Genomic DNA, 11,993 nt, shown 5'->3' with positions numbered 1-11,993 from the left:
TGTTTTCCAGCACTTGAAATCCCTGGCTTGTTTCATGGTTCAAGTTATTCCTCTCACCTTTTAAGGACCTTTCTTGATTGCCCCTAGTAATTAGTTCGTACCTCCCACTCAGATTATATGCTTTACATTATTTTTCATCTGTCTCATTTTTATTTCTGAACATGTTATATTTCTCCTCCTCCCTCATCAGTAGATTAGAATCTTCTTCAGAGCAGGGATTTTGTGCTCTCTCTCTCTCTTTCTCTCTCTTTTTCTCCCTCCCTCTCCCTGTTCTTTTCCTCTCTCTCTTTTCCTCCGTCTTCTTTCCCTCTCCCTCTATGTCTCTGTTCGTCTGTCTTCGTCTATCTGTATCTCTGTCTCTGTATCCCCAAGGTCTAACCCAGTGCCTGCAATATAGGTGCTTAATAAATTGTATTCAGTTGAATTGAACCTTGAGGCCTTAGCCTGAACCCCCAAAAGACCACAGGGCTCCTCTAAGGCAAAAGAAGACACAGCTCTGAAAATGATGTACCAAGTGTAATAGATGTGCAGGCCAAGTCATATTTTGGAAACAATACTGGGACTTCAAGTTCAGTGATTTAGGCAGTGATTTAGTCTCATCTGTTAAAAAAATTATATTCACACTATCTACATCCAAGGATTGCTATGGGAGAATTGCTTTCTAAATCTTTTAGAAGCATAAAATGCATGTAAGTTTTTGTTATTTTTGTTCTTGTGTTTTTCTTCTTATTGATTGCGGCATAAAAGAAAACCTCACACAAAACATCAGCAGTGGGTCTCTTAGGCCACACTCAGAACTCAGGAAGCCAAACTGGACTAAAAAATGACAAACTGAGGGCGAACACGCTTTCTTGGTTGCACAGATGTTGAATAAAGTAAGGTGACTCCCTCAGATGGACGAATTTACTGAGCAGAATGAGTACTTGGTGTCTTAGGCTACTGTTGCCTCCTCTTTCCACTTCCCATCCTCAACAGCCTCCAAAGGGTCAAGTCTGTCTTTGGGTGAAGTGAAGTGGGTAAAGTTTGTCTTTGTTATCTTCCATTGCCCCTATTAAGAGACCTCTCCTTTCTCCCAGGTTTAATTTTTCTCCTCTCATTCCCATCCCCTACTCTCCAGAGCATATTCCCAGTCCTGTTCTTCTGTGATATCAATTTATCCCAGATGAAATGTGAACTGATAGCCACTGAAAGTATGACCCACTCCCAGGGGTATTTGTTTTTTCAGACTCAGAGAATGTAAGAGTTAGAATTGCCAAATCACAGCATATTAAAACCAGAAGAAAACTTAGAAATCACCTGCAGGCTTTAGGTACATAATAAATGTTTAGAGAATGAACCTAATCCAATCCTTTCATTTTACAGATATGGAATCTGAGAATCAGAAAGAATGGACTTGTTAGTGGTAGAGCTAAGTCTAAAGAGTCCTTTGACTCCTGGTCCAGTATTTGTTACCCATATGGGCTCAAGGTCATTAGGGATCCATTAATCCAACATCTAATTTTATAAAAGAGGGATACTGAGGTCTAGAGAGAGGAAGTAACTTTCTCAAGAGCATACAGTATTGGGAATATCTTAGAAAATAGGAAAACCTTCAGCTCCCTAGAATATGGAGATCTAATGGTAGAATGACAAGCAGCAAGGTGGATTATTTGGAGTAGGGAGCCCTGCTCAGTTCCCCTTCAATTACAATATGGCAATGTGGCCCTGCCTTGGCACAATAGATTCCCTGGGTTTTTTTCTGTCTCTACTCAAAGATGGATCCTCTCCTAACTTGCCTCCAGATTCCATTAGCCTCTGTCTCTCCCAGAGTATTAATTCTATCAATGATTGTCCCATAAGACAAGAAGGAGACAGACGTCAATACAGTGTGGTTTTTTTTTAACCAAATGACTTCAGTACCATATTAGCTTTTGCTCTAAGTGAGGTATCAGCAGATTATGGGGAGATACAGACAATATGGGTAGCAACAGATAGATGTGTTACTGCTAATCACGTATAACTAAGAGAATTCTTTTTTTAAACAAAGTCGTGTTGCTACAGAGAAACTGGAGAGAAAGCAAGGCCATTGCTCATTGGCTCATCCCTGGGTCCAGAGTAGAGAGCTAGGCAAAGGGAGGTTGCTCCATTGACTGGATGAATCCCTTCCCCCCTTTTCCGCATTCTCTCCCCATACATACTCCCCTCCCAAACTGGGTGGAATCCAGCTTCCCATTGGCTCTCCTTTTTCATTGGTTACTTTGAGGACAGCTGGCTTAGTGGACAGTCTCAGCCCTGAGAGCCAGTTTCCGTAGCAACAGTGTCTAGAAAGGAAAACCACTGAGCGGCTGGGTGGTAGACATCTCCCTCCTCCTTTCCCTAGGACAGAGCACCCAGACTTTGGAGTCAACTCCAACAGTTGTGAGGTCTTCCCAGAAGAGAAATAAAGGGACATGGACCTCCTTTAAAGACTCAACCACTCAGTTCACAAGGTCCAGACCTATACTGAGATTCAGTTCTCCTGAAGTCCTTTCTTGACACTCTCTCTACTCTGCTGGGTTCGCAGACACCACACCTCTCAGATTTAGCACCTTCTTCTTGTCCTCTTTGCAGGCACATGTTCTCCTCCTTTTAATGCAAGGGCTTCTTAAGACCCCCATCCTTAGTCTTCCACTCCCTAGCCTGTCTCCACATTTCTTTTCCTCTCCTGTTCTATCCCAGTGTTTTCTCTCCCACCCCCATCCCCTTTGGAAAGCCAATGGAATATAGTGACTAGAGCTTGGAGTTAGGAGGACCAGGGTTTACATCTTGCTTTGGACACATTAGATCATTGATTTAGAACTGGAAGAGACAATGAAACCATCTAGTCCAACCCCTTTATCTTTACAGATGAGACTGAGAACCAGAGAGGTTAAATGATGGAATATCAGAATGTGAGAACTGGTCAATTTCCCAGATAACCTGTGACTATCTAGCCCATCCTATACATGAAAGGGACACCTACTATAACATAACTGACAATTATTTGCCTTGCCTTTGCTTGAAGATCTCCAAGGGGGAAGAATTTGTCATTTCTCGAGTATTAAATCATAGAACTAGAATTCTAATCAAGGACCTCTGACTTCAATATTCTATCCCTGCACCATTACTTACTTACTAGTGGAGTGATACTTAGGAAGTCACTTATCTTCTCAGACTCAGTTTCCTCATCTGTAAATTGGGGATTATAATAGCATCTACCTCATAGTATTGTTGTGAGGATCACATGAGATAATGTAGTAAGTGAATAGAGAGCCAGCCTCCAAGTTAGGGACCCCTGAATTCATATTCTGCCTTGCCCCAGGAAACTCTCAGTGCAGGGGACAGAAGGCATACTTTTTGGAGGCAATTGGGATTAAGTGATTAGCCCAGGGTCGCATAGCTAGTAACTGTCTGAGACTGGATTTGAACTCAGGTCCTCTTGACTTTAGGGATTTCAGTCTCTGCCACTTATTGCCTGTATAATCAAAGGTACCTTATTTATCCTTTTTAGCCTCAATTTTCTCTTCTGAAATATGGGGATATTATTATTGTACCTCAAATTTGTTGTGAAAAGAGCAGCTGCTATAGAAATGTGAACCAGGGCCAAGGAAGGAAGGAAACAAATATTTATTAAGCACCTCCTGTGTGCCAGGTGCTATGCTAAGTGCTTTGTGCTTTACCAATATCCTCTTATTTGGCCCTCACGATAACCCTGGGAGAGAGTTAGGGTTCTAAGAGAAAAAAGGTATGGGGATGTCATATGGATGGATGAGAAGTCCCATTCTGTACCCATCAAGGCCATACCTCAGAATCTCTGTTTCTATTAAAACTCATTCATGAGCCACCTCCTACATGAAGCCTTCCTTGATTTGCAGCCCAAGCTACCCCAACCAAGCAGCTAGTGCCTTCTCTTCCAAAACTACCTTGTATTAAATTTTTACATATTATGTATATACTTATGTTTGTACACTTGTCTCCTGGTTGGAATGTAGGCTTTTCAAAGGCAGGGACTACTTGTCTTTGCATTTGTAATACTTAGCACAGTGCTTGGCACATAGTAGGCATTTGATAAATGCTTATAGTTGATCTTTCTATTTAGAGACTTGGTTGATTGCTTAATCATTTCTTACACAATTATTTCCTATACAATTCCTATATTTCCCATACAATTGTTTCTTCCATATTCACTGTGTATAGGGTAGTAGTCTAGGCCCTCTGGTGAATACCAAGAAATATCCTTTTAGTACCTGGACCCCTTTATCTCTCTGAATCTTAATTTCTTCATCCCTAAAATAGAAATAAGAATATCAACACTGTTTACCTATGAGAGGTGTCATGAGAGAAGTGCTCTGTAAATTCAATAGTAAGATGAAAATGGGAGCTTCCCATGTGGATGGAGGACATGAGATGGATGAGAAAATAACTAATAATATCTTGAAATATCCATCCATTCAACCTTATTTCCTCCAGCTTTGGATCCTTCACAGTGTCTGGGGGCTCCTTCTCTGGTAGCTACCCTTCTGGTGATGTGCTCAGATTAAACCTCTGATGACCCTGAGCTCCAGTACCTATAAGAACTTGTACCTCCCCTCTTCCCAGACTAGCATTCAATTCATCAATTCAAAAAATATAGATTTATTAAATTTTCACTAAGATAAGGCATTGATCTAGGTGCACTGAGTACATGAAGAAAAATGTAAAACTGATCCCACTCTTGTAGAGCTTACAGCAAACTGACAGGCAAGAAAATATAAGCTAATTGGAGGAAGGAGAAAACACCAATAAGTGAGATCACAAAAAAAAAGTTTGTTATAGGAAATGATATGGAAGCTGAGCTTTGGAGGAAGCTACAACCGTTACGAGGTTAGAATGAGGAAGGAGTGCGTTCCAGGAATAGGGGACTGTCTGTGCATGGAGACATAGGAATACTGAATTCGGGAAACAGCAAATCAGCAGGTTGAGTTCAAGCTATACTTTAGGGGAGTTTCTCACAAATAGGAGGCCATGTATCTGCAGTGCCCCATCAGTAAGATAGAATAAGGTGCTTTGAGAGTCCAAAGGAAGATAGCTGAAAGGACCAGGCTTCATGGAGGAGCAGTATTCAAAAAAGTTGCTACAGTGGAAAAATCACTGGACTGGACCAATAATTTATTTTGTGACCATAGGTAAGTTCCAGTTCATAGATTCATTAGATGTCACAATTGGAAAGCATCTCAGAAATCATCTAATCCAACCCCCTCATTTTACAGATGAAGAAACTCAGTCTAAGATAGGCGAAATGACTTACTCTAAGTTACACAGAAAGCTAGTGGTAGGGAAAACAGTAGGACCCAGATGTTCTAATTTCTAAGCTAGGACAGTTTCCACTCTGCCATCTCGGAGGCCTCAAATCAAGAACTAGAGAGCACAGTGGGGATGATTTGATGGGAGATCCTTCTCCAGCCCTTCTCTATTCTATCTCCACTCTTCCCTCTTTCCTGTGTATCTCCCACTTCCAGTCTTCCTGCCCTATTTTTCTTCATTAACCCAGTTATTCTCATCCCTATAAATCTACGTTAGATGAATAAGACATGGGCATCTTGGGTTGGCTCTTTTAGGGGCAGAATGGAGAAGAGGGGCTTCTTGCTTACCCCAGAGTCTGGTCACTCAATCCCTGAGGAGTCTGGCCAGAAGCTTTGGCAGCAATTTACATCAGTAGCTGGGCTCTCTGCCAGTTTCTTCCCCTTTATCCCACTGGGGAGCTGGCTCGGGGGAGGCAATATTTATTTATTCCAAGGCAGAGCCACTTGGCTGGAAATTAATTGTGTGTCCTGCCTTGAAAAGAGGAAAAGTGATGGAGATTGGGGGGAGGGAATATGGTCTAGATAAAGGCTGGTTCCCTGGCTTTGGCTTTAGCATTACATAGAAAAGAAAACATCTTAGCTAGAGAATAAAAGAAGGGGGAGGAGGCTGAGCAAGGGAAGAGGGGAAGAGGGAGAAAGACTAAGTCAGGGTTGACCCAAGAAATCAGTGTTTCATGATGGTGAATTCTGAAAGGAGTCTGTTTAGCTCCACATTGTCATGACTGGGGGTGTACTAGAACCACAGAAACTTAGACTTAAAGTCACCAACCGCCTAGACTGGACTGGTGATTTCCTGGGTGTAGAAGAGAGCTCATGGGAAAGGAGACTCCCCCACCAATGCACATTGGATGAGGGTTCTGCAATTTAAAGTTTAGATTGTTTCCTGGAGGAATTGAGAGGTTAAATGAGAGACATAATCTTAGAACAATAGGAAGTTATAGCTTCCAGATCCTAGCTATTAAGTACCTCTTTATACTGGGCATGGGTGGGAAGAAGATGGAATACAGAATAACTCCTTGGCCTCAGGGAGTTTACACTCTATAGGGGAGTGTGGCATGAGACCCAGGAAAGAGACACAGTGAGAAAGGGCTATTTCAAAAATATGCACTATGAATTGTAGGTCATGGAGTCCAGTGTACATATGTTTTATAAACTGAGAAATGGATGGAGATAAGAGTAATTAATCAGAATAGGCTTCTTGATGAAGATAAATTTGCATAGTGGAAAGAATAATGATTGGAAAGTCTAGACACCTGGGTATTGCTCTGACTTTATTATTGACTTACACTGTGACCTTGGATGAGTCACTTTTGTTCTCTGGGTCTTTTTTTCTTCATTTCTAAAATAGTAGGGGTTGTAGTAGATGATCACTAGTAGCTTGTTTAGTTCTGGCATTTCATGCTCAATCTTCTTTGACATTCTTTGCTCTAAAGTCCTTCCCAGTTCTAGTATTTTTTGGTCTATATTCTAAGGTGCCTTCCAGTTCTGACATTCAATGAATCATCTGCTAAGAAGCTGAGGGGTCTCTTGTTTCTTTTAGATGTCTAGGATACAGAAGGGATTTTCTTGTTCTTGCATGTAAGATTGTGAAGGGCAGAACCTGCTCTTCCATGCTTGGAGGACAAGATGCCCTCAATGTCCTTAGGGTAAGACGAGGAAAGTACTATTCTAAATTTCCATGTTGTAGGAGAGAGAGACAGAGATAGAGTGACAGCAAGACAGAGAGAGACAGAGACACACAGAGAGAGATAGAGGGACAGACAGAGAAAGAGACAGAGGCAGAGAGAAGACAGCCTCTAATGACATTGATATATTCTTAGTGCTGAGAAGCAGCATGGAATAGGGAAAAGTTCACTGGATTTAAAGTTAGAAATTCAGGGAGGAGAGTTCCAAGTCTGCCTCCTGCTAGCTGGGTGACCTTGGTACAAGTAACTACATGTGTCTGAGCCTGGAATTCCTAATATGTAAGTTAGAGATAAAAAAATACCCTCCCCTACCAAATCACTCTGTGACTCTTTAAGTGTAGAAATATGAGATCTCATGATGATGATGGTATGATCAACTTTGGAACTCCAGCCTCCCAATTGCCTCTAAATAATAGAGGAAGTAGTGGTCAATGAAATTTTCAAGTCCTTTATGTCAGGCATGGTTCTGTGTACCGCATATCACAGGGCCAAAGCTCTTGGTTGGGATCCCCCATGTGTGAGCCTTATCCTGACCTTTGCTTTAGGTACTGGGATCAGCATCACTAGATAAAAAGATTTCACCAGGTCCTGGACTAGTTTCCTACCTTGCTATTTGTTAAATATTAGTGATTGGTTATAATTCACATTTTGAAAAAAAATGAAGCCTAACACCTTAGCACCCTATATTATCCTTCAAAGAAATAGATCTTTGAATCTATTTCAAAATTTGAATCTTTGGGTCATGAGAGAGTGCCCATTTCTCAGAAGGATCTGTATTCTCATCCATGATGAAGTGCATAGCTAGGTACACAGGGGTGTACAGGACTTGGAATCAGGAAGACTCATCTTCATGAGTTCAAATCCAGCCTCAGACACTTCCTAGCTCTGTGACCCTGAACAAGTCACTTAACCCTGTCTGCCTCATTTTCCTCATCTGCAAAATGAACTGGAGAAGGAAATGCAAACCAATTTAGTATCTTTGCCAAGAAAACCCCAAAATAAGGTCACTAGGAGTTGGACACAGCTGAGCAACAGCAACAATAACCATGATAAGATCCAGCTATTCAGATCACAAATACTCCATGCCTGCTCATCCTATGTGACCTCTGTTCATTTTCTCTCATAAATTCAGTGATTCCAGGACTATTTTTAAAAGGAGCACAGGTAGGAGGTTGAAGAAAGACTGTCAGAAGGAAGAAGGATTAAACTTGTTTGTCTTGACTCAGAGGACAGAACTAGAATGAGGGATGGAAGATGCAGAGCAGTAGGTTATGGGTCCCTGAAAGGAAAAGCTTCCTCACAACTTGAATAATCTGAAAGTAAAATAGACTTCTGGGAAGATAGTGTTTCCCTTACGCTGGAGATCTTCAAGTGCAAAAAAGATGACATCTTATTGGGGATGTAGTAGAGGGATTCTTGCTTAGGCATTAATTCAACAAGATGGCCCCTGAGATTCAGTGATACTCTCCACTCTAATCTCTGCTGTCTTGTAAACTACTTTCCTTAGAATAATGCTCTGAGATGGCTAGTATGAATATTATTAATCCCTTTTTACAAATGACAAAACTGGGTGGTACTACCTGGCTATGTTAAGCTTTAAGCATCCTTTCTTTCCTTTTATCAAACCAAACCATTCTACGGTTTCATCACCAGTATTTTGGAAGATGGGGTGAAGGGAGCACTAAATTCACCAATTATATGGAGGGGAAAAGACAACCATAATATTAAAACTGTCAGTTCAATGTATACCTGGGCCACTCTCACAATTCTCAAATCTACCCAGTCTGATTCATTTTAATTTCCCTGGTGATGTAATAGAAAAACATGGGATTTTGAACTAGAGAGTTTAGGTTTGATTTATGTTTTGGACAGTTCATTTTGTAACCTTGGACAAGTGACTTCTTCAATAATAATACCACCTCACAGCATTATATCATGAAAGTTACTCGGAAGCCTTCAAGGTTTATAGGCACATAATTTGTTATTACACCTGGAATGCTCTGGTCTTACACTGGAGCCATCCACCTCATAACTGCTCCCTTGATCTCCTTCAGAGATGGGACAGCAGCCATATTTCCCAGGATGCTCCTGAAGCCTGGGCTTTGCTCAGCTCCTGACTGGATTTAGCTCATTGGCAGAGATACAAACAGCACCATTTCTGAGCCAATCAGTAAAATAGTCTTTCTTTAGCACCACCCACACACACACCCAAGTAATAGCAGTAACTATTTCATTGCCTTCTTTCTAAACCAACTCTAAATATGGGCATATCATAAAGAATCCTAACAATAATGGGAGGTGGTCCAGGGAAAGAGTTCTGGATTTGAAGGAAGAATATTTGGGTTGAAACCTCAGCTTATGTGACTTTGGGCAAGTCATCTGATCTTTCTAGGTCTCAGTTTCCTCATCAGTAAAGTGAAGTTGTACTAGATGACTTCTGAGGTACTTTCAAGCTCTAAGTTTATGATTATATAATCTTACCCCAACTATCTGGAGGTTCACAGAGAAATTTCCTTGCAGAATATGGGAGGCACTGGTATTAATGTGATGCTCTAGTTTCAAATTATGGTACACTATGGTTTCAGAAAAATTAATGAGAAAGACTGGTGACCCAGTGGGCAGCAGAAAGGTACATGGTAGGCCTAAGTGGACTGTGGCTTATTACCAATAGTAACTTGAGCCAGACATGAGATAAAAGGTACTCTCAAGGATAAGTGTGACTGGAAGGGAAGATGGGCTGATCATATAAAAGTGAGTGGCAGAAAGAGAGCCCAAGTGTCCCAACAGTATCCATGAAATATCTAAAGAACTGGAAGAAGGCCTCCAGAAAGAATCCCAGGAGAACTCCAAGCCTTTGGCTAAACCTTTTGGGCAGATTTAGGCAAAGACATGGACAAAATATCCATCACCCAGGATGAGAAGGCATCTAGTGGTTTCCCCCTAACCTGTCATGGAGAATACCCACTCTGATGAGATCACAAATGCATTTAAGTTTCAGGCATGGTGGGAAGAACACTAGATAGACAGTAGAAGTGAATTTGGATCTCAGTTCTGTCACTTGCTGCTACCTGTACTACTTTGGGCAATTCTTCCCTTCTCTGGACCTCAGAGAGCCATGGACTAGAGTGAATGATTTCCATCTGTAAATCCTATGAGAAATAGAAATATGTATGTAAAGATAGGTTGTGACTAAGCACATGGGTGATAGTGTGCCCTTAGAATGTGTTTGATTAAATCTTCAGAGGGTGCTTCGAAATGACAGAGAAATGCTCCTCTGAAGTCATTTATGCAAAAGATAAATATTTATTCACAATAACAAAATCAAGCCATTAATTCACTTTGGAAGCCACAACAAAATAATGCCAAATATAGAACAAAGGAAAGGCAAACAGAACTTGCACATGAGTAGCTTATCATCTTTTGGAACAGCTTTCTAACAAAGTGACATTTTCTCTCTTTCTCTCTGTCTCTGTCTCTCTTTCTTTCTGTCTGCCTATTCACAACTGACCTTTTTCTTTAAGACAAAATTTACTTATGCTTCCAGGGCTAATGCTGTCACTTCATTTCACCAGATCTCAGTTTCCCTCTCTGTAAAATGATGGGGTTAGATGAGATGATCTCTAAAGTTCCTTCCCGTTCTAAAGCCTATGTACCTATCTCATGAGCAGTTGTAAGACTTCAAGGAGACAAAGTGTGCAAAGTTCTTTGCTACCCTTAAAGTCCTATATACATGTGTTAGTGATTATTACTATTGTGAGCCATAATTTTCTAATCACCAGTCCGAGAACCACAAGTCTAGCAATGCCCCTAGTCAGCTTCCCTTTTGGGGTTTCTTAAGCACTAAGCCTAAAGCTTTTGTTGCTTTGCTGGCCGGCATCAATTCATCATTGATGGTGGTAAACAGGGGAAGGTTTAGTCTAGACTGGACCTACCATATCCCTTTGGAACATACTCCAACCTACAGAAAATGGTAGAGGCATTCACCTTTCCCTTGTAACATCATTGATTTTCCTCTGCTTGTCTTCCCTTCCTTTCACCTGAAATCCATATTCTCCTCTCTTTCCTCCTTTCCCTTCTACTTCCTGAAGCTTCTGCTGATGAAATTCCAATTGTCTTAAAGTTTCCAAGTGCGTTTCTAGAACCTTATCCATTTATGTTTATTAGACCACCTTAGCTGGATCTTTTTGCTCCGGGTCCTTGATGCTGTCTAGCTAAGCCTACCTCTCCTTTCTATAATACCCCACTTATCTGGATATTGGAGAATCAACTTCTAGTGACCGCAATCATCAGAGCATAATGAAGAACCAGCCAAAAATACCCAAGACCAAAACAGAAAAACAAACAAAAAACCCCCTCAAGAGGCAGTATGTATAATAGAAAGAGTTTTGTACTGGGAGTCAGGAAACCTAGGTTTTATTCCAGGCTTTCCTACTAAGTCATTTAACTAAATATGTGACTTTAGTCATTTCCTCTTTCTAGGTCTCAGTTTATCCATCTGAAAAATGAGGGGGGTTGGCTAAATAATCCACGAAGTCTTTTTAAGCTCTGATATTTCATGATTCTGTAAGAAAAGATCTCTAGTTCTATCTATATATTGATACATAAATTCTCTTGGGCCATTGAAATAGCTGTCACAAAGCCCATGCACTTTGTTCTGTAGGAGGGGCCCTCAGGCCACCATTCAGAGCTTATTTACTCTTAATTTACATATAATTCTAACAACATTGTCTACATTTATTTTTTTCAGACCACAACAGATCAGAAGCAGTAAATTAGAAGGGAGAAGAGGTAAAAGGGTAGGCACACTGACAAATCGAAGTAACAGCTGACAGTATGACAACAGTGAAGAAGACAGAAGAAATTACTCTATTATAGCACAGGATAATTACTAATTGTCACAACGATGACCTTGAGTCATCATGAAAAGGCTGAATTGTCTTCAATATATTCTGTTTAAGGAGGCAGAGAC

This window comes from Notamacropus eugenii, chromosome 1 (assembly GCF_028372415.1).
Source record: "Notamacropus eugenii isolate mMacEug1 chromosome 1, mMacEug1.pri_v2, whole genome shotgun sequence".
Lineage (NCBI taxonomy): Eukaryota > Metazoa > Chordata > Mammalia > Diprotodontia > Macropodidae > Notamacropus > Notamacropus eugenii.
Note: the sequence above shows the minus strand (reverse complement) of the source record.